The 26,614-nt window shown below is 40.3% G+C and overlaps 1 pseudogene; it reads right to left on the reverse strand.

Moving 5' to 3' along the window:
* Positions 1-13,080: 13,080 nt before the first annotated feature.
* On the reverse strand, positions 13,081-15,495 carry LOC101034815 (UDP-N-acetylglucosamine transferase subunit ALG13 pseudogene; annotated as a pseudogene).
* Positions 15,496-26,614: the final 11,119 nt, after the last annotated feature.

Consider the following 26,614-nt stretch of genomic DNA (forward strand, 5'->3'; position numbering starts at 1 on the left):
AAAAAAAAAGTAAAAACGAGCCAGATATGGTTTGAGCCCAGGAGTTCAAGCCCTGGGCAAGATAGCAAGGCCCTCATCACTAAAAGAAAAAAAAATTAAAGGCAAAAAAAAAAAAAAAAAAACGACATTGACAAGGAACTGAAAAAGGAAGACATAACCTAGGCCTCAGCATCCCAAAGTGTAGGGATTACAGGCGTGAGCCACCTAGCCTGGCCTAATTTTTTGATTTCTCATAGAGACGGGGTTTTGCCATGTTACCCATGCTGGAGGGTTTCCTTCTGATGAGATGAAAATATTCTGGAATTAGGTAGAGGAGATGGCTGTACAGCATTGTGACTGTACTAAAAATGAACTGTACACATTAAAATGGAAGAAATGGTGACTTTTATCTTATACAAATTTTATTTTTATTTATTTTTTTTTTCTTTTTGTCTGACCTTACCCTAGGCTTGTCAGTCAATATTTTGATTTTTTTTTTTTTTTTTTTTTTGAGACGGAGTTTCACTCTTGTTACCCAGGCTGGAGTGCAATGGCGTGATCTTGGTTCACCGCAACCTCCACCTCCTGGGTTCAGGCAATTCTCCTGCCTCAGCCTCCTGAGTAGCTGGGATTACAGGCACGCGCCACCATGCCCAGCTAATTTTTTTTGTATTTTAGTAGAGATGGGGTTTCACCTTGTTGACCAGCATGGTCTCGATCTCTTGACCTCGTGATCCACCCACCTCGGCCTCCCAAAGTGCTGGGATTACAGGCTTGAGCCACCGCACCCGGCCAGAAACTCACTTTTATTTAGTCACTCGCAAGATTGACCAGAAATAACAGAGCAGATAAAATTCTGCAAATTAAACGTCCATGCAAGTCTTTAGGCATACTGCAAGCCCCACAGCACCTCTGAGCACTGCGGAGACTGTTGTCACTATTTTTGCACTGAAGACAAATGACCGAACACAGGACAAGGGACTGCAGGGGCACAGGACAGTACCAGGACTGCAGCTCAGATCTAGGCCTTTCCATTGAAGACTTAGGCCCACACCTGCCACCTCTAGCTAGAAAAAAAATTTGAGAAATGACATTTCCTTGTTTAAATTCTAGAAATAACCCTATGGCAGCCCTTCTACATATAACTCGGGGTTTGATTCAAACATACCATATGGTACTTTTACTGCCTCAGTGAGTCCAAGCACTTTAAGCTGAAAGTGTAAGACAACATAACTTGTGAAAGATAAAATTTGACACAGGTATTATTTTGTTTGTATCTGCATTCTCAAGCACATTACAGACAAGTTCCCTAAAATCGAGTAATATCCAACTTCACATTGAAGGTATTTTGCTTAGGATAGTGGTCGAATCTGAAAACAAGTATAAAAAATAAGTACTTTTAGGAGGAACATTTTAACATTTTCAGTCAAAAGGAGAGTTATGTTATTAGTCAAAATGATCTCTGTGCCACAATAACCAAAGGCCATTCCACACAGCAGTAGCCCCTGGTACCTTTGGGTTATTATTGAGAGGCAGGGTGGCTGTTCAAAGACAGGCAATGTCTACCATGCATCTAAGCAGCACTCAGTAAGTTTGAATGGTCAGAGGCAGAGTCATCAGGATCCCAGCTACTCAGGAGGCTGAGGCAGGAGAATTGCTTGAACCCAGGAGGCGGAGGTTGCGGTGAGCCGAGATCGCGCCATTGCACTCCAGCCTGGGTAACAAGAGCGAAACTCCGCCTCAAAAAAAAAAAAAAATCGCAGAGGGACCCAGTCATAGGGGAGCCCCCCCTGACATTTTTGGGAGTTTTACATCCAGGAGCTCTACCAGGTCCTCACAGTAAATATGCAAGAGAAGGCCCCTCATTCTTCCAGCACAGGGAGGAGAAAAGGACCCTGTAAGGCGGGTTGCCTCGCGGGAGCTCGGACAGGCCCATCCCTCTCCGCGCCCAAAAACTACATCACCACTCCGCCCTGGGCACCAAGCCCACCGTTGAAAAAACCCAAGAACCCCCGCCAAAACCTGCCCAATAGCATTTTGCCCCGTCCAGGTCCCACTCCCCCTGGGCAGCCCGCTCACCAGAAATCCCACCTACCTACCAATAGCAGCTTGCCCCAAACACGTCCTGTTCCCTCATAACCAGTCAAGACACCCTCACTTGCTATGAAACCCCACACTGGGGAAGCCGTCTGCGACTTCCCTGGCCCCTTTCCCCTGACCATGGAACCTCGCCTGGGAGTTGAATAAATTGGCATTTAATTTTCTTATGCTGGCCTCAGTTTCCTCATTCTAAACTCGGCAATAACCCTTACAGACCCCTTTCTCAGTTAAGCCAGAGCACTCGGCCCCTGCTCACAAGATCTGCCCTCCGAAGGAGCTGCTTAAACCATTGTGGACGTCATCAGGGCCTCTCTAACCTGGGGGAAGGGAAATGCCCAATTTTACCCCACTCGAGCCTTCCTTTCCCACTGTGACCATGTGGGGTGATGGGAGAGACACACAGAGAAGCAGCTGTACAGTTCCTGGTCCAGAGGCAAAGGCTCACTAATTCACCAGATAACTGCAGGTCCCAATCCTTCTCTCTTCCCTCAACCTAAGCATGGATTACTGTCAGAAAAGTTCAGGAAATGAACAATGCATGGGTGCCCACACACATCTCAGGCTGAGATATTCAACCACAACCATACCAATCTTAATATGAACGAAATTATGAGCTGGTGCTCTGACGTGAGAAACTATGTGAATAACATTTTCAAATCTAGAGAAACAGCTCAGAGAATTAACTTGGTATATAAAGAATATGTATCCGCAAAGCAACAAGCAAAGAAAGGAGTTTCTCCGTTGCCCTCAACCACCAAGGGGAACGTGTTTTCTGCTACATACACAGTGTTAGCAGAGGACACTGCATCTGAGACCTTTGGGATTCTCTGGGCTGACCTACCACTGTCCACCAGTAAGTTAATAGAAAATTACACCTAACAAAAAAATGTAGATCCACTGGGGATTCAGACCCTTCAGAAATGAAAACTTGGGTCACTCAAATCAGTTAAAGTACCTTACCCAGCTAAGGTCTGGTGGAAAGCAAAGAAAACATCAATGTAAGGGTAGTGAACTAAATAAGAAATAAATTTTTGTGACAATTATCAGCATATTAGAATGACTACAGTTAACAAAAATGTGTTGTACATTCCAAATTACTTAGAAGAGAGGACTTAAAATCATAAATACTAGAGGTGATGGACACCCCACATACTCTGATTTGATCATTACACAGGTGATATATATATATATATATACATATATATGTATATATATATATACACATATATATGTATATATATATAAAATATTACAGTTATCCTATGAATATGTACAAATGTATGAATTAAAAGGGATAAATCCAAAGACAACCTTGTAATTTGCAGAAACGTAGACTGTAGCAACTACACGTATTTTCTTCCTTTCCTGTTATGAATGTGTTTATGTACAGATTATGTATTTACACATACTAACTATTCCCTTCTGTGCTAGTATTTTACAGAAGATTTGCAAGAGGTTTCTTTTTTTTTTTTAGATGGAGTTTCGCTCTTGTTACTCAGGCTGGAGTGCAATGGCGCGATCTTGGCTCACCACAACCTCCGCCTCCTGGGTTCAAGCAATTCTCCTGCCTCAGCCTCCTGAGTAGCTGGGACTACAGGTGTCCACCACCGTGCCTGGCTAATTTTTTTGTATGTTTAGTAGAGACGAGGTTTCACCATGTTGACCAGGATGGTCTCGATCTGTTGACCTTGTGATCCACCCACCTCGGCCTCTCAAAGTGCTGGGATTATAGGTGTGAGCCACCACACCCGGCCTGCAAGAGGTTTCTTTTCCATTTGTCCATTAAACTAGAGATTACTCAAACAGATTAGGACTGAATTTGAAGAGTAAGTAATACAGTTCACGACTAGTCTCCCAGAGATGGGTGTGACTGTTGGAACACTGTGTCTCCTCATCCTGTGCAGATGGTAAAAACTGATTTCTTTGCAGGAAGTTGCACCTTGTTGCATGAACGGTTGTGCTGTTGCACAGAAATTCAAATGTGCAGGGAAGGGTATGTGTATTTGCCGAGTAGCTAACGAAGGAAGTCGGGACTAGCCATTAAAGCTACTGACTCTCGCGGCAAACCCATCCTTTGGGTTTCTGTTGAAGCCTGAGCTCTGCACAGCAGCTGGCTGTGTGTGAGCCTCTGCCACAGGGCACACTACAGGAAGACAACAGGCTAGAGAGGGGGAAGGGGTATGTGCGTTCTTTATGACTCCTTGTCTGCACCCGATCCCATCAAGGCCATTCCCCGGTACCCTCGTTCAGTGCGGTGAATGAAGGTCCTCCTGTAACAACATATGCATCTGGTTGACAATGCCTCCGACACTACCAACAGCTTCACTGTGCCCCAAAGCCACCAGTGCCAGCCACACAATATCCTACCTTTGAAGTCAAATGAAAGTGGGTGTCGTGGTAGCCATGACCTTGAGTCATTCCTTAGACACCTTAGTCTTCTCCTTTTGGTTACAAAGGTAACAATTTTACCACTAGCCAAAAATCTTGTATTAAACTTTCTCTGTTCCAATAACTGGTAGCGTTCCAGTCTCCTGCCTGAACCCTGGCTGTAAACGTCAATAAAATAAAATCTTATTTGCAGCATAAATTAAGAGTATAAACATGCAATCCCATTACTGAGTATATACCCAAAAGATTATAAACCGTTCTATTATAAAGACATGAACACGTATATTTGTTGCAGTGCTGTTTACAATAGCAAAGACCTGGAACCAACCGAAATACCCATCAGTGATAGACTGGACAAGAAAATGTGGCCTATACACCATGAAATACTATGCAGCCATAAAAAACAATGAGTTCATGTCCTTTGTAGAGACATGGATGGATCTAGAAACCATCATTCTCAGCAAACTGGCACAAGAACAGAAAAACAAACACCGCATGTTTTCACTCATAGGCAGTGATGAACAATGAGAACACTTGGCCACAGGGAAGGAAACAACACTCACTGGGTACGTAGTGGGGTGGGGGGACAGCGGGGAGGGTAGAGAGGCAGGAGGAGGTTGGGGAGGGATAACACCAGGAGAAACGCCTGATGTAGGCAGTGGAGGGGGTGGAGACAGCAAACAGCCACGGCATGTTTGCACCGACGCAACAATCCTGCAGGACGCAGGATGCGCACATGGACCCCAGAGCCCAAAGTACAATAAAAAATAAAAAATAAAAATAAATAAATAAATAAAATACAAAGATGCAAAATGTAAAGGAAGAAAACTATACAGGCTGCTGATGGTTACATAAAGACAGTTGAAAAATTTGATTAAATACATGAGGTTCCTCAATTCAGCATGTTTAGTTTTGAATGCAAACTAAATATTCAGGAGATGAATATGTAAATATAGGGTAAAAATCTGTAAAATGATGATTTGTTGTATAACCTAAAAACTACACAGAAGTTCGAGATTTCCTATGGAGTGAAAATAAAGAAAAATTCCTTTGTAAAACAAATAGTGTAAAAGACTGAAATACCTTTTCGAAGAAAAAAACAATTTGGCCAGGTGCAGTGGCTCATGTCTGTAATCCCAACACTTTGGGAGGCTGAGGCAGGTAAGTACGAGACCAGCCTGGCCAACATGGTGAAAACCAGTCTCTACTAAAAATACAAAAATGAGCTGGGCATGGTGGCACACACCTGCAATCCCAGCTACTCAGGAGGCTAAGGCAGGAGAATTACTTGAACCTGGGAGACGAAGATTGCAGTAAGCTGAGATCACACCACTGCACTCTAGCCTGGGCAACAAAGTGAGACTTTGTCTCAAAACAAAACAAAAAATAATAATATGTCTATGCTTTCTTACAGCTCTCCCAAAATACACTTAGACACATAAAAGCTCTCATTCATATCCATGCACAAACACACATTATCACAGCCCTTCCCCTCTCCCCAGCACTTTATTCCAGATGCCATTAGCTGGGGCCAAGCATGGCAGGTGGTTGCCCCAGGAAGCAAAGCAGAATGAGAAGGTTGATGAGGAGCAAGGGAAGCTGCCAAAGACCTGGTCAGACTGAGGCAGATGAGGCAGGCAGAGTAAACACAGCCCACCAAGGAGTGTCCTATGTGAGTAAAGGACACAGGGCCAAGCAGAGGGAGGCTTGACGGTGGCACTAAGACAAAAGATAAATACTGGGGAAATCATGAAATAAATCAATAGACTGAAAATATCTGGGTGCCACGTTTCTATGAAAGGAAAGAATTATAAACAGGAAAAGAAACAAACAAAAAAATCAACAAGGCCTGGAGGTTAAGAATAGAAGCGAAGATACAGGTATGAGCTTTCAACCCTGGACGTGTAAATTCAGAGATAAATACAGATGTAAATGTGTGCATGTATACAATGACTGTATTGAGGTTACACAGGCCATGTCCCTGTTTGTAAAAATTACACGTGGAAGTAGTTGAGAGATACGGCACTTGGTCTTTGTCGGCAGCTTACTGTCAAGTAGTACAGGAGAAAGCTTATTGCACCATGTACGTGGATGCTTTCTGGGGCCCTTCTGTCAGCTTGAAATTGTTTCAAACCATAACTTATTTTAAAACAAAAAGCTCAAAGAATTACAATGTACCTATTCCACATCAAGCTCTTCTGTTGTACTCTACAGGTATTTCCATATGAATATAAACGGATCTATCACTTTGTGTTTACTGGCAACAGGGATGGCATTTCCGGAATGGAACTGTAGGTTAATTACCTTTTTTATAAACCAGCAATGTATTAAATAATACAGGCATCTTAAAATAATATATATTGTCAAAGTACTATCCACAAAATAGCTACAGTTTCTATGCAAATAAACAATATCTTAACCTGCCTGTTTTTCCAAACCTTTTGCTAAGACTGAGAATAAGTAAAATTTACTGTCTGCTAACCTGCTAGGTGTCAAATGTTTTTATTCTTAGATTGTTATCCCCACTTCTTTAAGTAGATTGGAAACTTTCTCTTGTTTATTGAATCTGTTTTGTTTTTTTTTTTTTTTTTTTTGTGGATTGCTTCTTTTAAAAAAAAAAAAAAAAGGTAGAGATGGGGTCTTCCTTCGTTGCCCAGGCTGGGTTCAAACTCCTGAGCTCAAGCAGTTCTCTCATCTTAGCCCTTCAATGTGCTGCCATTTTAGGTGCAAGCCACCATCCCTAGCCTGGACTTGTTCTTGGTAAATCAAATAAAACAACCCTTTGTCATTTTCTTGCAAATAGCCTACCCTTTCTCTTACATGTCCTTTGACATATTTTGTCTTTTATTGCCATACAAAACATTTAGATATTTAGTCAAATGTAAGCTTAGAAAACATTTCAAGAAACTGTGGTGTTTTTTTTTCCTAATTTTAATCTAAAGTTATCTGGATTTTAACACTTCTTAAAGTAATGTCATATTATAAATGTTTGATTTTTATTCATTTTCCAAATGATTCTGATTTTTTTACATATATAACCATATAACTTGCAAAATAAGATGTACCCTTTATTTTCTAATTATTTACAAATAATCTGTACTGGTTTATAAATCTAGGAAACTGATGAGTAACTGGTGGGAATGTATATCTTTTTCATAAAGCATGCATCTAGTGGTTCACTATTAAACAATAATTGGTTGGCATTTGCAATATTATTCCAACCAATTACATTTAGAATTTCTGCTGCTTTTTCATTAGATACCCAGATGATACATTATTTCTATTAGATACATTATTTCTAGTTAGAGAGTCGGGCATCCTTCTATATAACACCTCAGTGAAATTTGCTTCTATATCTATAACCCGTATATCTTTAAATAAATGTGAGAAATGTTCTCATGGAGAAGACGTCTTTACAACAATAAAAAATGTTATTTAAGAATAAAAAAATAAGAGAAAATTAATTAGATTTTTAAATAAAATCACCCTGTGTTTCTGGATAAATCTTAAATCTAAAATTCACTGTACGATATAACTTTTTATTTTTTTTAAAGACAGTCTTGCTCTATTGCCCAGGCTCTATCTAGTACGATGGTGTAATCCTAGCTCACTGCAGCCTCTCTTGCCTCAGCCTCCTGAGTAGCTGAGACTACAGACATGCACCGTCACACCTGTCTAATTTTCGCATTATTTTTGTAGAGATGGGGGTTTTGCCATGTTGTCCAAGCTGGTCTCTAACTCCTTGGCTCCAGCAATCCGTATTCCGCAGCCTCCCAAAGTGCTCAGACTACAGACATGAGTCATCACATCCAGGTATACGATACTTTTTGAACTCGTGTGAAAGCATAGCTAAAAATCCCACAGTGCCACCCTGTCTCTACTAAAAATACAAAAAATTAGCTGGGCATGGTGGTGCGTGCCTGTAATCCCAGGTACTCGGGAGGCTGAGGCGGGAGAATTGCCTGAACCCAGGAGGCGGAGGTTGCCCTAAGCCGAGATCGCGCCATTGCACTCCAGCCTGGGTAGCAAGAGCGAAACTCCGTCTCAAAAAAAAAAAAAAATCCCACAGTGCCAGGATCTGCAACAGTGAGAATTCAGATATAATACAATCGACAACTGGCTCCATTATCTGCAAGAGACATCAAGTATGATTAAAAATTTTGGACCCCACATATAACCTAAAGGTAGGTTATATAGCTTAAAGAAACAATAGTTTATATATTTCTTTAATAAACAAATTATAAGCTATAATATAATTTATAACAAATTATAAGCTATAATTTGTTTATTAAAGGAATATATAAACTACTGCCAGGCACGGTGACACATGCCTGCAATCCTAGTACTTTGAGAGGCTGAGTTGGGTAAATTACTTGAGCTCAGGAGTTGATTTTTTAAAAAGGCTTTATGGCAATTAAGTGGAGAAGAAATGGTCTTTTCAACAGACGCTGCTGGTACACCACACGCAAAATGATGACTTTAAACCCTTACCTCACAATAGGCACAAAAAAATATCTCACAATGGATCTTACCCCATTCTCTCCTGACCCAATGCTGTGCCCAAAAATGCCTTTCCTATTCAGTGACATTAGGTCAATTAATCTTACTCACAATGCTGGGAAGTGAGGGCAGATACATGATCTTACACAGAAAAAGAGTAGCTTTTCTGAAAACAAAAAACCAAGTCTCTACTTTTTCAGCTTAATGAACTATTTTGAAATATATAAATATATCTAAGCAGCCCATCTGAAAATGTCTTACATCATAATCTGAAAAAAAATAAAAGATAAATCATTAAAATGTATTGAAATCCAGTAAAATGGGATTAGAAAGCCAGCCAGCTATCAAGTAAGCAAAGGAATCACAAACCTAGATGCTTCTTTGGCTATAAGAAAGGTCTGCAATTTAAAAAAAAAAAGCAAAATAAAACTACATATAAATACATAAAATTAATGACAGCATGAATTTAAATGACTTGTGTTAACCAAGAATTTTAAAAGTATATTAACATAAGCTGAATATTCAAATTTATATGAATAAACCATTGATGGGCATGAAGGAAGAACACACCTCACCTCTTAATAATAAATAAAATCCCTGCTGTGTTCTCCAAAATCCATTTCAGGGTTGCAAGATCATAATTCTCAGAGTGTTTAAAGGCAACACCTTCTGGAAGCCCTTGTACTGCCAAAGCTGACTGGTCTCACAGCATCTTTTCCTGTGGTACATGTACCACTGTGAGTTTTTCTAAAGCTTTCCCTGGGGGAGGTGAAAAGCAGATAAATGCCATTAAATGGTTAAGATTAAAAAACAAAATCATCACTACCTTATGGCTTAATAAAGGCATACATAATCTTTTGTAATATATGATTTTAAAATTACTTGATACCACAGCACCCTATTCCCATGTAAGAAGTTCTAAAACCTGACACCAATTCAAAGGGCCTAAATGAAAATGTATTAAATATATGACTTTAAAAAGTACACAAAAGGAGAACACAATGATTTCTTGTACTACTTATTGACTTTCTTTAACATGGTCCCACTCTGGCATATTTCTTCTTGGATTCTTTCTAAATCGAGGTGGAAAGAAAGGTTATCCTCATCCATTCAGTTTGTGAAAATGTGTGTTATATGACTGTTAAATCAATGGCATAATATAGTCTACCCTTTAGAAAATGCTATTTTATATCTTTTAGAAAATTTAAGTGCATTGCTTTTACCATACCAAAAGCAGAAATAGTCCTCAACTGTTTTTCTAAGTTTTGTCATTTCTATAGCATCTGCATTTATCTGATTCACTTGGGTTGTAGACTTTATGCATCTCTGCAACCTTTTCTTCATCAACACCTCTAGAAATAATAAAAAGGTACATATCCATTTTCTACTATCTTAATATTTATTTGGCTTTAAAAATGGTTTTTCCTATATTCCAATATTTGTGATGTGCATTTAAACAAAAAATATGTCAAATGAGGTGGCTCATACTTGTAATCCCACCACTTTGGGAGGCTGAGGCAGAATTGCTTGAGCCCAGGATTTCAAGATTAGCTTGAGCAACATAGGAAGAAACGATCCCGAAGATCCAAGACGGCTGATCACTAGCAGCTCGGGATTGTAGCTCCCAGTGAAAACGCAAAGAAGGAGAGGACGCCATACCTTCACATGAATTCTTGTTGCTCACGCACCAGGAGATTCCCAGCGGAGGAGCCCCACGGGTCGCCAGCACGACTCTTGTGACCGGCGAGGCGGTTTTGTCGGCGCCTCAGAGCGTCAGTTCTTGGTGCAGAGTCAGAAAAGCACCATCAATCTTAATGCCGCTGATTGAGTCGGTGCAGTGGGTTGCTCAGATTTCGGCGCTGAGAATCAATAAGTTGGACGTCCACTCGGAAACCCAATTACAAAGATGGTAATTATAAAGACCACAGATGGATAAATCTACAACGAAGGGAAGAAAACAGTCAAAAAAGGCTGAGAATACCCAAGATCAAAACGCCTCTTCCTCAGCAGGGGATCCCAGTTCCTCATCAGCAACGGAACAAGGCTTGATGGAGAACGAGTGTGTTCCAATTACAGAAGCAGGCTTCAAAATGTGGATAATGAGAAACTTCTGTGAATTAAAAGAACTTGTTTTAAACCAATCTAAAGAAACTAAGAACTTTGAAAAAATATTTGACGAAATGTTAACAAGAATACACAATTTAGAGAGGAATATAAGTGAATTGATGGAGCTGAAAAACACAATACAAGAACTACGTGAAGTATGCACAAGTTTTAACAGCCAAATTGATCAAGCAGAAGAAAGGATATCAGAGGTCGAAGACCAACTCATTGAAATAAAACTAGAAGACAAGATTAGAGAAAAAAGGATAAAAAGGAACGAGCAAAGTCTCCAAGAAATATGGGACTATGTGAAAAGACCTAATCTACGCTTGATCGGTGTACCTGAATGTGACGAAGAGAATGAATCCAAGCTGGAAAATATGCTTCAGGATATTATTCAGGAAAATTTCCCCAACTTAGTAAGGCAGGATAATATTCAACTCCAGGTAATACAGAGAACACCACAAAGATATTCCTCAAGAAGAGCAACTCCAAGGCACATAATCGTCAGATTCACCAGGGTTGAAATGAAGGAGAAAATACTAAGGGCAGCCAGAGAGAAAGGTCAGGTTACCCACAAAGGGAAGCCTATCAGACTTACAGCAGATCTCTCAGCAGAAACCCTACAAGCCAGAAGAGAGTGGGGACCAATATTCAACATCCTTAAAGAAAAGAACTTTCAACCAAGAATTTCACATCCAGCCAAACTAAGCTTCATAAGTGAAGGAAAAATAAAGTTTTTTGTGAACAAGCAAGCACTCAGAGAATTCATCACCACCAGGCCTGCTTTACAAGAGCTTCTGAAAGAACCACTACACATAGAAAGGAACAAACAGTATCAGCCTTTCTAAAAAATACCAAAAAGTAAAGAACATCAACATAATGAAGAATTTACATCAACTAATAGGCAAAATAGCCAGCTAATATTAAATGGCAGTATTAAACTCACATATATCATTATTAATTCTAAATTTAAATTGACTAAATTCCCCAATTCAAAGACAGACAGGCAATTTGGACAAAAAACTAAAACTGTATGCTGCATCCAGACCCATCTCACATTCAAGGATACACAAAGACTCAAAACAAGGGATGGAGAGAGACTTACCAACCAACCAGAGAGCAAAAATAAATAAATAAAAAGCAGAAGTTACAATTTTTGCCTCTGATAAAACAGTATTTAAAGCAACAAAGATCAAAAGAAGCAAAGAAGGACATTATATAATGATAAAAGAATCAATGCAACAACAAGAAGAGTTAAAGTTCCTAAATATATACGCACCCAATACAGGAATAGCCAGACATACAAGACTTATAAAGAGACTTAGACTCCCACACAATAATAGTGGGAGACTTCAACATTAATATTAGACAGATCAATGAGACAGGAAATTAACAACGATGTCCAGGACTTGAACTCAGATCTGGAACAAGTGGACGTAATTAACATTTATAGAGCTCTCCACTTTACACAAAATATACACTCTTATCAGTACCACATCATATCAACTTAGAAGTTTAAACGAAATGTTGGTTGGCTCCTTGTTTGTTACTCTCTTCCCTCATTTTCTTTCATGTCTCCATTATCAAGGACAATTATAGGCATACCCATATTTAGACTGCATTCTAGCCCGGGCAACAAAGCAATACCCCCATTCTCTCTCCCTCTTCCTCTTTCTCTCTCTTCCTCTTCTTTATTCTTTTTCTCTTTCTAAAAAAAAAAAAAAAAAAAGGAAGAAACAAACGATCCCTACAAAAAAGGTAAATACAATTAGGTGTGGTAGTGTGCATCTGTAGTCCTAGCTACTCAGGAGGCTGAAGCAAGAGGATTGCTTGAGTCCAGGAGTTTAAGGTTACAATGAATTATAATGGCACCACTACACTCCATTCAGCCTAGGTCACAGAAAGAGACCTTGTCTCTTAAAAATATTTTTTTAAAAAGCAGAGGCAAGATTTTAAAAATAACTTTTAAAATAAAAACCTAAAATAAGAGTAATTTATTGGCTACAAATTTAAATATGGGAAGACTATCATCAGAAAACAAATTCTAGGCTTACAAAGTCTAGCACAATAACCCCTCGACACATGCGACACTTGAAATGTGGCCAGTCCAAATTCAGATGTTCTGTAAGTGTACAACACACATTGACTTTTGAAAACTTAGTACGGGAAAGGTATTCTAAGTATCCCATTAATAATTTCTATATTGATTACATGTTAAAATATTTTACATATATTGAGTTAAAGTATTGCCACTAAAATGATTTTCACTTGTTTCTCTGTGTTTTTCTTTTTTCTTTTTTTTTACACTAGTAACCATTTATTTTAATATGAGCCTAAATAAAACACAAACAGGAAAATAAGCCTACACAAACATGATAAAATATATTCCAAGTAAAATGTTTGGAACATTTAGCATTTTGGGATAATATGATGGAATGGAAGGTAGGTCTTTATAGTGAATGTTCTATTTTGATAGGAAAACTATAACTTAACATTCTACTAGAGAGCTATAGATATTTAAGGATAATCTAGTCTATTGTAAAGGTCTTCAGACCATACACTCTAGTCAGAAAGAACTTTATAATGTATTTTTCTCAAGTTATGTCAATTTTAAAACCATATATTTAAGCCATTATATGTATCAGATCATTTATTGTTCACTTGTAAAACTAATTTTATAAACATATAAATTGTAAATTTCTATTACAGTTAATGTTTCATCACTACTGTGAAAGGGCATCCTTAAAAATCAATAGTAAGTCCTATTGGTTTAAGTCCTTTTTGATGATTCTTCTCAAACCAGTAAAGTTTTGACATTAGCCATGATTATTTTATCACTTTCTATGTGTGTTTTAGAAAAAAATAGTGAACATATCCACTCCACTCCATTCTTCAGGATAAAAGTAGCTTTTCCAAGTACAACAGATCAACTAACTTGATCATCATTTTTAGGCAATGATTGAACTTTTTATTTCACAGAGCATAATCCATCATTTTTTAAATTTGGCTCCTTAGATTATAAAGCTAAAGATGCTGATTCTCATGTAAAATTTTTTTTTTTTTTTTTTTTGAGACGGAGTTTTTGCTCTCGTTACCCAGGCTGGAGTGCAATGGCGCGATCTCGGCTCACCGCAACCTCCGCCTCCTGGGTTCAGGCAATTCTCCTGCCTCAGCCTCCTGAGTAGCTGGGATTACAGGCACGCGCCACCATGCCCAGCTCATTTTTTGTATTTTTAGTAGAGACGGGGTTTCACCATGTTGACCAGGATGGTCTCGATCTCTCGACCTCGTGATCCACCCGCCTCGGCCTCCCAAAGTGCTGGGATTACAGGCTTGAGCCACTGCGCCCAGCCTCTCATGTAAAATTTTTTAAAGTTGTTACTGTTTTATTTTTTATTCTAAGGAACATCAAACTAACTATATTTATAATCATTGTCAAAGTTTTCAAATGTCATTCATTTCCATGATTCTAAATCCACTTGGGATTCTAGGATAAAACCCGTGAATGCTCATTACATACTGAAGATTAGAAAAAAAATCTACTAAGTTTACTAAACTGCAATTAGGATTTGGACCGAAATGCTTTCCTATACGTTCTATAGATGTAGGTAGTTTATTAACTATATTATTCTCTAAATATGTATTATGTATTTAATTTGATTTAATCACATTCCATAGGTTGAATTTGGGGGTTGTTTTAAAAAGTGTTGAGAGTTTAGTGTTTATTTTTGTAATCCAACAACTTTATCCAAAAATGCAGAAAATTTTTCTGGCTGGCCAGGAGGATAACATTTCAGTGTTGATAAGTCCATTGACTGTAACAGCCCAGGAAGCGTGCTGCAGGTACAATACAAGAGATGACCCTCTTTGTGTAGCTGTTTTGCCAGTTCCAGCTGATGATTGTTCATCAGCTTTTCGTTTATAACCACCACGAGTGGCTTGCCTTTTTCCAGAGTCTCCAAACAGCTTCCTGCACCTGCGTGACTAATAACGAGATCTGCTTTCTGAATATCTTCTTTCAAGGAATCCTTGTACCTGTAAACATCCAGGGTAAACGACTCAGTACTGAAGGGTTCAGGTACCACCGTTCCTCTACCAATTTGCAGGATAAGTCGGCTGTAACCAAGGCTCTCGATTTTTTGCAGACTGTCGGGCGCTGACACACACGCAATGAGGTCGTCAAAGCTGGTGGTCCCTACGGTAACAAACACGCACTTCATCGCGTGGGTTCTGCGACCCTGGATCGCAAGGGCCGGATCGTATTTTTCTTTAATGTTGTAACTAGAAGATTTTAAATCAATGAATGGTTCACATTATATTGTGTTCTATTCAATAGCACTTCTCTAAATTCCAGAAAAAAAAGCTTGAATTCTCCTGAAGAATTTCTGCAACTTCCTCATGAACCAATGATGTTTCAGAAGAACACTACTGCAAACAAATAAGAGATACTTGAGAATTAGGTACAAAAACCATCCTTCATGGTATCAAATTATTAGCAATGTAAAAAAAGTACAAATACCAATTGGCAGAGACTACAATTCACACCTGAGGAAAACTCCCTAATACTTAGGGAGAACCAGGTAAGCCAGGTAGCACAGAAAGGGGAGAATAAACATAGCTGCTAGCGGGATTGTGGTATCTGAGGGTCAGAGGGCAGATGATACACACACAATCAAGACAGCATTCTTACTATAAAGAAACATACACTCATAATCATGGCTTAACATTTCTCAAAATTTTAATATTGGCAAAAATTAAAAAAAAATAGGTTACTGCCATAAAGCTTGGAAGATTATAACAGAGGGGGTTGGGGAAGGAATACAGTGGCAGAGGATACTAAAAATACTAGTGAATTGAAATTAGTGAATAAGCAGCCGGGCGCTGTAGATCATGCCTATAATCCCAGCATTTTGGGAGGCCAAGGAAGACAGATCTTCTGAGGTCAGGAGTTCGAGACCAGCCTGGCCAACATGGTGCAACCCCATCTCTACTAAAAATACAACAATTAGTCAGACGTGGCGGTGCATGCCTGTAATCCCAGCTACTCAAGAGGCTGAGGCAGGAGAATTGATTAAAACTGGGAAGCAGAGGTTGCAGTGAGCTGAGATGGCACCATTTCACTTCAGCCTGAGTGAGACACCATCAAAAATAGAAAGAAAGAAAGGAAAGAAAGAAAGAGAAAGGAAGAAAGAGAAAGGAAGAAAGAGAAAGAAAAAAAAGAAGGAAGAAAATAAAGAAAGAAAAGAAAGACTTTATTAGCAAAGCTTTTAATTCACTAGTAATCTGCTCAGTTTATCATGAATTGAATCTAATCTGACAACAGAAAATTAAAGTTGAATCTTTTATGAAAGATCTCTCAGTGGTATGACGCTATTGGATAGCATTTTACACACAGTGGAACTTCCTTTCAAATTGGAGTCAATCCTCTGAAAGCCTGCCATTGTTTTATGAAGTAAGCTTACAGAATATTCTAAATCTTTTGTTGTCATTTCAACAATATTCAGGGTGGGCCTGGCATGGTGGCTCACGCCTGTAATCTAAGCACTTTGGAGGCCAGGCGGGCGGATCACCTGAGGTCAGGAGTTCAAGACCAGCCTGACCAACATGGTGAAACCCCATCTTTAAAAAACAAAAAATAATAATAATAAAAATATTCATGGCATCTTCAGCAGGAGTAGATTCCATTTCAGAGACCCCTTTCTTTGCTCATTTTAAGAATCAACTCCTTATCTGCTCATATTTGATCATCAAATTGCAGCCGTTCAGTCCCATCTGCAGGCTCCACTTCCAATTCTAGTTCACTTGCTATTTCCGCCACATCTGTAGTTCCTTCCTCCACTGAAATCTTGAACCCCTTAAAGTTATCCATGAAGGATGGAATCAACTTCTTCCACAGTCCTGTTAGTGACATTTTGTTCTCTTCCCATGAATCACAAATGTTCTTAATGGCACTTAAGACAGTCAATACTTTCCAGAAGATTTTTAATTTACTTTGCCTAGATCCATCAGAGGAATCACCATCTGTGGCAGCTACGATCTTACAAAATGTATTTGTTAAAGAATCAAACTTGAAGGTTGAGTGGCTTCACACCTGTAATTCCAAGCACTGAAGAAGGCCAAAGTGGTCAGATTGCTCAAGCCCAGAAGTTTGAGACCAGCCTAGGCAACATGACACAAAATATCTTTTTTTTTTTTTTGAGACAGAGTTTCGCTCTTGTTACCCAGGCTGGAGTGCAATGGCACGATCTTGGCTCACTGCAACCTCCGCCTCCTGGGTTCAGGCAATTCTTCTGCCTCAGCCTCCTGAGTAGCTGGGATTACAGGCACGCACCACCATGCCCAGCTAATTTTTGTATTTCAGTAGAGACGGGGTTTCACTATGTTGACCAGGATGACCTTGATCTCTTGACCTTGTGATCCACCCGCCTCGGCCTTCCAAAGTGCTGGGATTACAGGCTTGAGCCATCGCGCCCGGCCGACAACAAAGTATCTTTACAAAAATGAGTCAGGCATGCTGGTGTACCACCTGTGGTCCCAGCTATTCAGCAGGCTGAAGTGGGAGGACCACTTAAGCCTAAGGAGATTGAGACTGCAGTGAGCTGTGATCATGCCACTGCACTCCAGCCTGCTGGAGTGACAGTGAAATGACCTTCTCAAAAAAGAGAAAAGCAATAATAATCCTAAAGACTTGAAAGTTGAAATTACTTCTAGATGCACAGGCTGCAGAATGGATGTTGTATTAACAGGCATGAAAATAACATTCATCTCCTAGCATACCTTCATCAGGGCTCTCAGAGTGACTGGGTGCAGTGTCCATGAGCAGTAATATTTTGAAAGGAGCTGTTTTTCTTGGCAATAGGTCTCAAAAGTAGACTTAAAATAGTCAGTGAACAATGCTATAAAGAGATGTGCTGTCATCCGGGCTTTACTGTTCCATTGATAGAGCACATGCAGAGCAGATTTAGCATAGCTCTTAAGGGCCCTAGAATTTCTGGAATGGTAAATGAGCATTGGCTTCAGTTGAAGTCACCAGTTGCGTTAGCCCCTAAAAAGAGTCCCAGCCTGTCCTTTCAGGTTGTGAAGCCAGCAATGGAATTCTCCTTAGCTAGCGAAGTCCTAGATGGCATCTTGCAATATAAGGCTGTTTTGTCTACATTAAAAATCTGTTTTTATTTAGTGTGGCATCTTCATAAATTATTTCAGCAAGATCTTCTAGAGAACTCGCACTTTCGACATCAAGTGCTTGCTGCTTCACCTTGCACTTTTATGTTATAGAGACTGTGTCTTCCTTGAAGCTTCATGAACCAAACTCCACTAGCTTCCAGCTTTTCCTCTGCAGCTGACTCACCTCTCTCAGCCATCACAGAATTGAAGAGAATTAGGGCGTTGTTCTGGATTAAGCTTTGACTTACAGGAATGTTGTGGCTGGTTTGATCTTCTATCCAGACCACTCAAAGTTTCTCCATATCAGCAATAAGCTTGTTTTTCTTTTTATCATTTGTGTGTTCACTAGAGCAGCACTTCTTATTTCCTTCGATAACTTTTCCTGTGCATTCACTACCTGGCAAACTGTTTAGCCTGGCTTTCAGCCTTTCTCAGCTGCCCTCGTGTCTTCCTCACTAAGCTTCATCATTTTTAGCTTTTGACTTAAAATGAGCAGTCCGAAATGCTTCCTTTTACTTGAACACTTAAGAGGCCACTGGAGGGCTGTTAACTGACCTCATTTCAATAGTGTGTCTCAGGGACTAGGGAGGCCTTAGGAGAGAAAGCAATGGGAAGGCAGGTGATTGATGAAGCAATCAGAGCACACATTACCAACTTAGTTTGCCATCATAAGATGAATGGGTGCATTCATGGAGTCTGAATACAATTACAACAGTAACATCAAAGCTAACTGATCTCAGGTCACCACAGCACATATAATAATCATGGAAAAGATCAAAATACTGTAAGAGTTACCAAATGTGACACAGAGAACCAAAGTGAGCACATACTGTTGAAAAAAATGACACAACAGACTTGCTTGACACAAGGTTCCCACAAATCTTCTATTTGTAAAAACTGCAGGATCTCCATGGCTCAAAACAATGAGATATGCCAGTATGTATTCTGTGCCCATAGACACATTATCTTTTTTGTTCCCTTTCCATGTTTTTAAAAAAATGCTGTATCACTCAGTTAACATGAAACCTATTGATAGTGTCAGGTTACACACAGATATAAAAATTGTCATACTGTGAAAGGCTGTAAGTATTAACACCCAATAGTAAATTTTAATACTGTGTTCCAATGTCAAAAAAGCTCACCACTGCTCTAAGTGAGGATTACAAAACCCACTGAAGATTATTCCACTGACCGAGTTGAAGGGAACTGTTTAATTCTGCATCATGCTTAAACAAACACATTTGCACAGTGAATTTGTTTTCAAAACACCAAACATTTATCTAGAACTCCTAATCTGAGTAAGAACTTTTAATTTATTCAAAATTTCTCCACTTTCATGACCTTCTACCTAATGTGTCTCATTAATCCAGAGTGAAGTCAAGCCAGGATCCCTGTAACAATAAACACTTGCCATTTTCCTCAACTCTTCAATATTTACCCTGACATATTGCCACTTTGATGACTCCTTTTGAGCATTTTGAAATGTCTCCATAAACAGTTCTGAAAATTGTTTATATTCTAGGCTGGGCACAATGGCTCACACCTGTAATCTCAGCACTTTTGGAGGCTGAAGTGGGTGGATCTTTTGAGGTCAGGAGTTCGAGACCAGCCTAACCAACATAGTGAAACTCCATCTGTACTAAAATTACAAAAAAAAAAAAAAAAATAGCTGGGCATGGTGGCATGCACCTGTAATCCTGGCTACTCAGGAAGCTGAGGCAGGGGAATCACTTGAACTCAGGAAGCAGAGGTTGCAGTGAGCCAAGACCACGTCACGACACTCCAGTCTAGGCAACAGAGTGAGACTTTGTCTGAAAAAAAAAAAACAAAACTTTTATATTTTAAACCTCATTTTGCTTTAGAAGAAAATATGACTAGTCTTATCTATATTTAGGTTGAAAATTAATGAAATAAAATAATGAAAATGCAATGCTTACAGTATTTTACAAAATCCATTTAAAAATCCTTTCTGGCATTGAAAGAATTGTGTCCTCTGTCCTTCAGTTCTGAAGGCAAACAGATCTATTTTATACTCTGTGATGCAATCCACTTTGGCCTTAAACGTGGCCAGTGCTTTAAACTACAATACAAACAGCAAACAATATGTTAAAGGCAGACATTTTAAACACCATTTTTTTGCTAGATGAATTAAAAAATCGAACACCATTTTTAAAGATACTACTCTTTCGAAATAGATTTTTGCCTGATTTTAAACAAAAGAGAACACAGAATTTATAAGGAAAGAATTGCAGCAACCTTGTGTAGTCTATTATAGGTGAGATTCTCCAAGAAATAGACTCAGATTTCACACAGGCTTGCTGAGGAGCACAGTCAATAACAACACCTGGGAGGCAGAGGCAGGGGCTGAACAGGTGAAGTGCTGAACACGAATGCAGCTGTGCCAAGAGCTCAGAAGCCAGTGTGGCCTTCTCCAGAGAAAGGGTGGGCACGGTGACTCAAACACACAGCAGCTGAGGAAATTGGTGCTATCAGTATTGAAAGAAGGGTTTGAAACCCACATGACAGCATTCACTACATAATCCCCTCCTCCAGAAGTATTTCCCCATCTACACATAGCCAGAATCACATTTAGGTAAGTACTTACTTTTACTAAGTATATTTTTGTGAGAATAAATATACTTTTAAAATGTTATATAGTATTTCATTTTATAGATGTAACATAATTCATTTTGTGCTAACATGATTTCAAAGTTCAGTGATTCCAATGTTTCCTTCTAAAATTAACACTACTGTAATAACCTGGGAACAAAATACGTAATGACTTTCTCAAAGGAGTCAGAGACATGAGAATGAAAGAAAAAAAAACCATTGACAATAAATATTCCAAATACTCAAAATATACCAAAATTTGCTTTCAAATAAGGTTCATAATATCCTAGCAAATGTTACCACGTGACTTTTCCAGAAACCTTGAAAAAGTCTATCTTGTATCATAAGCATACTCCACTGATTGGTGTAAAGAGTATTGTAGCATAATTTTCTGTAAATTATCATATCCTTTGCCTATTTTTTAAATGTGTTAGTGTATTTCCCTACTGACCCATAAAACTACATCACTTACTTTAGGCATAGAAAAGCCATTTACGGAGTTAAATAATTATGCAATAATTACATTTTTTTTTTTTTTTTTGAGACGCAGTTTCGCTCTTGTTACCCAGGCTGGAGTGCAATGGCGCGATCTCGGCTCACCGCAACCTCCGCCTCCTGGGGTCAGGCAATTCTCCTGCCTCAGCCTCCTGAGTAGCTGGGATTACAGGCACGCACCACCATGCCCAGCTAATGTTTTGTATTTTTAGTAGAGACGGGGTTTCACCATGTTGACCAGGATGGTCTCGATCTCTTGACCTCGTGATCCACCCGCCTCGGCCTCCCAAAGTGCTGGGATTACAGGCTTGAGCCACCGCGCCCGGCGTATTTTGTTTTGGTTTTAAAATTTGTCTTGCATTTTTCCTATCGATGATGTTTCTTCCTGATATTTTTAAGCCCTGGCAGGCCACAAATGAATAATCTCTATTATCGTCATTGTGTTTCTTTGTGTTTTAACTTATCCTGATTCCATTCTCTCTGCTTTTTATTTTGAAGAATAACAGACACCAGAAAATCAAATCCCTGCAAATGCAATACTACTAATAATATTATTTACAAGTCACGTTTATGAATAAATGTTTTAATTATAAAATAACAATTTTAAGCTTTCAGAGGAAATGGTAGTAATATAAAACAGAGGACATTTTTGTAATAAGAAACTCTTATGTTCTTTTTTTTTTTTTTTTTTTTTTTTGAGACGGAGTTTCGCTCTTGTTACCCAGGCTGGAGTGCAATGGCGCGATCTCGGCTCACCACAACCTCCGCCTCCTGGGTTCAGACAATTCTCCTGCCTCAGCCTCCTGAGTAGCTGGGATTACAGGCACGCGCCACCATGCCCAGCTAATGTTTTGTATTTTTAGTAGAGACGGGGTTTCACCATGTTGACCAGGATGGTCTCGATCTCTTGACCTTGTGATCCACCTGCCCCAGCCTCCCAAAGTGCTGGGATTATAGGCGTGAGCCACCACGCCCAGCCAACTCTTACATTTTTAATATTTTGCGAAGTATTATTCTCTCATCCCCAAATAATGTTACCTAAAGTAATACGTAACCAATTTAGTAAGTTTAATTTTAAGAAACCCCACAAAATTACAAAAAAATTAATACAATATTTGAAATCATGATGCATATTGCAAGCCTCCCTTCAGATAAAGTCCTATTAACTCTATAACAATTTTATAAATGGCAGACGTTACATTTCCAGATAGTTTTGTGGTAACCAAAACCGAATCGATTTATTAGTAATTTTTATTGCACATTGAGACAAAATATTATTTGTGATAAATGTCGTTATTGTAACGTATGCAAAACATCTCATGTATTAAGAAATTATAATTTAGATGGGGCCAAGCTGGCCGATTACAAGCAGCTGTGGCTCTCGGCGCTCATGGAGAGCAATGAAAACTGCAAATAAATTCTGCCTCTTCACCTGAGATATCCAGGTTCTTGCATTTGGACTGACTAGGCAGACAGCTCGACCCACAGAGAGTGAGAAAAAGCAAGTGGAGCGATGGCCCGCCCACGTGTGGCACGGAGCCGGGGGAGCCCCACTCTCAGCCGAGAAAGGCCGTGAGTGAGTGTGCGACTCTGCCCGGAGAAGCCATGCTTCTGCCACAGATCTTTGCAACCTGCAGATCAAAAGACCTCCTCATGAGCCCCAGCCACCATGGCCTTGGGTCTGAAGCACAGAGCCCTGTGGAGTCTTGGGGAGGTGCTTGCTGGCTCCCTGGGGCATGCCTGGAAATCCAGGAGTTTTGCATACTCTGCCCCAAGAACTCCGACAAAGCGGGAGATACATCCATGCAGTCTCCTAGGAAAGGGGCTGAATCCAGGGAGCCCAGTGCCGTCATTCTGCGGGCCCCACTCCCACAGCACCCCACAAGTTAAGACCCATTGGCTTGGAATTCCAGCTGGCCAGCGGCAGCAGGCTGGAGACAGCTGGAGGTGGACGGCGTTCCAGGGGTACGTCTGTGGATTGACTTGGCCGCTCTAGCCTGCTGGCAGCAGGGACCAGGAGGAGTTCCCCATCACCCGGCACAGATCACGGAGTCCTCAGGGAGAGGGGCAGCCGCTGTCTCCACAGCTCACCAACCTAGCCTTTCCGGCCTCCTGGCTCTGGAGACTCCCAGCCCTCAGCACAGCACACCTGCTCTGCCAAGGGGCAGCCAGACTGCTTCTTTAAGCGGTCCCTGATCCTGTTCCTGTTAACTGGGCAAGACATCCCAACAGGGGTCTCCAGACAACGACTACAGGAGCATTCCAGCTGGTATCAAGTCAGCGCCCCCTTGGACGGTGCTCCCAGAGGAAGGATCAGGCTGCCATCTTTGCTGTTTCACAGCCTTCACTGGTGATCTCTGCAGGTGCAGGAGAGTCTGAGGCAACTAGGGTCTGGAGTGGACTCCCAGAAAACCACAGCAACCCTAGGGAAGAGTGATCTGACTGTTAAAAACAAACAAGCCGGGTGCGGTGGCTCATGCCTTTAATCCTAGCACTTCAGGGGGCCAAGGTGGGTGGATCACGAGGTCAGGAGATCGAGACAATTCTGGCTAACACAGCGAAACCAAATTTCTACTAAAAATACAAAAAATTAGCCAAGCGTGGTGGCACCCACCGGTAGTCCCAGCTACTTGGGAGGCTCAGGCAGGAGAATCGCTTGAACCTTGAAGGCAGAAGTTGCAGTGAGCCAATATAGTGCCACTGCACTCCAGCTTGGGTGACAGAGTAAGACTCCATCTCAAAAACAAACAACAAACAGCAACAACATCAACAAACAAGACCCCACAAAAACCCCACTTAAAGGTCAGCGACCTCAAAGATCAAAGGTATATAAGCCCACAAAGATGAGACAGCATCAACACGAAAATGCTGAAAACTCAAAAAGGCAGAATGCCTCTTCTCCTCTAAGTGACAGCAACACCTCTCCAGCAACGGCACAGAACTGGGCTAAGGCTGAGATGGCTGAACTGATAAAAGTAGACTTTAGAAGGTGGGTAATAAAAAACTTCACTGAGCTAAAGGAGCACATTCTAACGTAACCCAGAGAAGCTAAGAATCATGATAAAACAATACAGGAGCAAATAACCAGAATATCCAGTTTAGAGAGGAGCATAACTGACCTGATGGAGCTGAGAAACACAACATGAGAACTGCACAATGCAACCACAAGTATCATTAGCAGAGTAGATCAAGTGGAGGAACGAATCTCAGAGCTTAAAAACTATCTATCTGAAATAAAAGAGAAAGAGAATAGAGAAAAAAGAACAAAACCTTGCAAAAATAAGGAATTATGTAAAAAGACTGAACCTATGATTAATAAAGGTACCTTGATCCACCATGATCAAGATGACTTCGTCCCCAGGATACAAAGTTTGTTCAACATAGGCAAATCTATCAATGTAACTAATCACATAAACAGACCTAAACACAAAAACAATATGACAGTCTCAATAGACACAGAAAAGGCCTTCAGTAAAATCCGACATTTCTTTGTGTTAAAAACTTTCAATAAACTAGCTATTTCTTTTCTTTTCTTTTCTTTTTTTTTTTTTGAGGCAGTTTCGCTCTTGTTACCCAGGCTGGAGTGTAATGGTGCAATCTCGGCTCACCACAACCTCTGCCTCCTGGGTTCAAGCAATTCTCCTGCCTCAGCCTCCTGAGTAGCTGGGATTACAGGCACGCGCCACCATGCCCAGCTAATTTTTTTTTTGTATTTTTAGTAGAGACGGGGTTTCACCATGTTGACCAGGATGGTCTCGATTTCTTGACCTCATGATCCACCCGCCTCGGCCTCCCAAAGTGCTGGGATTACAGGCTTGAGCCACCGCGCCCAGCCTAAACTAGCTATTGAAAGAACATACCTCAACATAGTAAGAGCCACATATGAAAAACCCACAGCCAATATCATACTGAACGGACAAAAGCTAGAAGCATTCTCCTTGAAAACTGGCATAAGACAAGGATGGTCTCTCTCACCACTGCTATTCAACACAGTATTGAAATTTCTGGTGCCAGGGCAATTGGGCAGGAGAAAGAAATAAAGGGTATTCAACATGGTGTGGTTAGCCTGTGACAAGTTCACTACAATTACAACCAGCATTTGAGAAAGCCAGCACACTACGCCTATCTACAACCAAGAAATCTCAGAGTCTATGTCATTCCCCATCATCTCCGTTAAAGCTAGTGCTGGTATACACTGCTGGGAGACTTGAAGACAGGTCACATCACTGGATTCCTTGCAGACATTTTTGAGCACAAACCTGGTGCGGAAACCAGACAGGTCGTCAGACAGAATGTCAACAAAAAAACAGCGATAATAGCTGAAGTCACACAGCCATTTTCTGCTTCTTTGATGGAGTGTTATTTGAACTAAAAAACTGTAATAAACTGTGTTGGCGGGACTCCAGCCAGAAAATATTGCTTGCAAAAGAGCACCAGCTGTGGCAGTAGCTGTGAGATTTGTGCTCGTCGTAAGTTGCCTGAGGAAGCATTTGATTTCTCAGATGATGGGTGAGGACATAAAGCCTCCAGTAATTTATGTCCTTGGTGTTAATATACCAGGGGGAGTAGAGGAATACAACAAGGTTGGGGAAGGTCTAGGCAGGCCTTTGCTCTTACCCTCCTTGAGCAAGGCTAGCTGCAGCCCCTGTGAGGGCCAGCGGGTGAGTCTCAGGCAACTGGCCAGAAATGTTTGACCCCATTTGTGATTATATCAGAAGATCCAGATCAGCCTGGGAAATATGGTGAAACCTCGTCTGTACTAAAATTACAAAAATTAGCTGGGCATGGTGACATGTGTCTGTAATCCCAGCTACTCAGGAGGCTGAGGCAGGAGAATTGCTTAAACCTGGGAGGCGGAGACTGCAGTGAGCCGAGATCGCGCCATTGCACTCCAGCCTGAGTGACAGAGAGAGACTCTGTCTTAAAAAAAAAAAAAAAAAACACACACTTTTCCAAAGAACCAGCTTTTTGTTCTGTTTATCTTTTCTATTGGTTTGTTGCTGTTGTTGTTCTTTCTATTCCTTGTTAATTCTTTCTTTTTCTTTTTTTTTTTTTTTTCTGATAGGTTTGGATTTAGTTCTTGTTTTTCTAGTTCCTTGAGGTGTGACATTAGATTGTCAACCTGTGCTCTTTCAGACTTTTTAATCTAAGCATTTAACACTCTAAACTTTTCTTTTTTATTTATTATATTTTAAGTTCTGGGATACATGTGCAAATCCAAATCCTGCAGGTTTGTTACACGGGTATACACAAGCTACGGTATTGGTTTGCT

Source organism: Saimiri boliviensis, chromosome 9 (assembly GCF_048565385.1).
Source record: "Saimiri boliviensis isolate mSaiBol1 chromosome 9, mSaiBol1.pri, whole genome shotgun sequence".
NCBI lineage: Eukaryota > Metazoa > Chordata > Mammalia > Primates > Cebidae > Saimiri > Saimiri boliviensis.